This window comes from Nannospalax galili, unplaced genomic scaffold (genome assembly GCF_000622305.1).
Source record: "Nannospalax galili isolate Female #2095 unplaced genomic scaffold, S.galili_v1.0 scaffold1725, whole genome shotgun sequence".
In the NCBI taxonomy this organism is placed as follows: Eukaryota; Metazoa; Chordata; class Mammalia; order Rodentia; family Spalacidae; genus Nannospalax; species Nannospalax galili.
Window position 1 is genome coordinate 123,010 of NW_008352439.1, and position 1,257 is coordinate 124,266.

The window sequence follows — 1,257 nt, forward strand, 5'->3', positions numbered from 1 at the left end:
GTTTTTACTTCTTGGATGAGAGGTGAAAAGAAAACATAAAATAGTGATAATGTGTATGACTCAGGTACCAATGGAGCAAGAGTGAGACAGTATAATACACAGATCCCAGAAAGGAGTGCTGTTTAAATCTTGAATCTCACACAGTGACCCTGCAGAATAAAAAAGAGATTTTTGTATTATTCCAAATTTAAATATTCTTAGTATAACTTTGTTGATAGCTTCCTTTATCTGTTTGTTTCTTAGACTGTAGATGATAGGATTTAACAATGGTGGAACAATTGTATAAAGAACAGACAGAATCATGTCCTGAATCACTTCTGAGATAACTGGAGGTTTTAGGTACACGTAAGCACCAGAGCTGAGGAAAAGAGACACCACAGTAATATGAGGGACACAGATAGAAAAGGCCTTTCTTCTCTCTTCTTTGACAGGAAGCTTCAACACAGTTGAAAATATGTGAACATATGATATGGTAATGAAGATAAAGAAGCCACCACTAATAATGATGGCACTTAGAAGAATTAAAATTTTATTGATAAATGTGTCTGAACAAGACAGCTTCAGCAGAGAGGGGATATCACAGAAGAATTGAGGAATCACAATAGAGTGACAGAAGGACAGCTGGAATGTTTCCACTGTGTGCAAACTTGCTGTGACAAGACCAATGAGTATGGAAGCCAGAGTCATCTTAACACAGAATTCGTGGTTCTTGATCATGGGGTAGAGGAGGGGCTGGCGAATGGCCACATAGCAGTCCTGGGTCATCATGGTGAGTAACAGAACCTCCATACATGCACAAAAGAAGACCTAAAGGATTTGCACAGCACACCCAGTCTCAGAAATGTCCCTGTTGTCAGTGAGGGAGTTGACACAAGCACTGGGGACTGTGACAGAAACATAGCACATGTCTAAGATGGACAGATTCCTGAGGAAGAAGTACATGGGTGTGTGGAGGTTCTGGTCAATGGTGGTAACCATGATGATGGTCAGGTTCCCTAGCAGGCTGCCGAGGTACATCAGCAAGAACAGAATGCTGAGAAGGAGCCTGAGCTCCCATGTCTCAGCAAAAACTCAAGGACAAACTGAGTAACTATAGTGGAATTTTGCATTGCCATAAAATTCCTTTTGATCTACAAAAGAAAATCAATGAAAAAGTAATTATAAAATAATAACTGGGTGACTAACATTCCCTTGACATTACTTACTGCTATTTTCTACAAAAGGCTATATCTGTGAAAAGTCAAGCATTAGGTCCTT

At 39.6% G+C, this 1,257-nt stretch overlaps 2 pseudogenes; both read right to left on the bottom strand.

Annotated features, from left to right (window-relative positions):
- Nucleotides 1-60: 60 nt before the first annotated feature.
- LOC103747107 lies at nt 61-1,109 on the bottom strand (annotated as a pseudogene).
- A 115-nt stretch (nt 1,110-1,224) lies between these two features.
- Nucleotides 1,225-1,257, bottom strand: part of LOC108491626 — a 1,526-nt pseudogene continuing 1,493 nt past the window's right edge.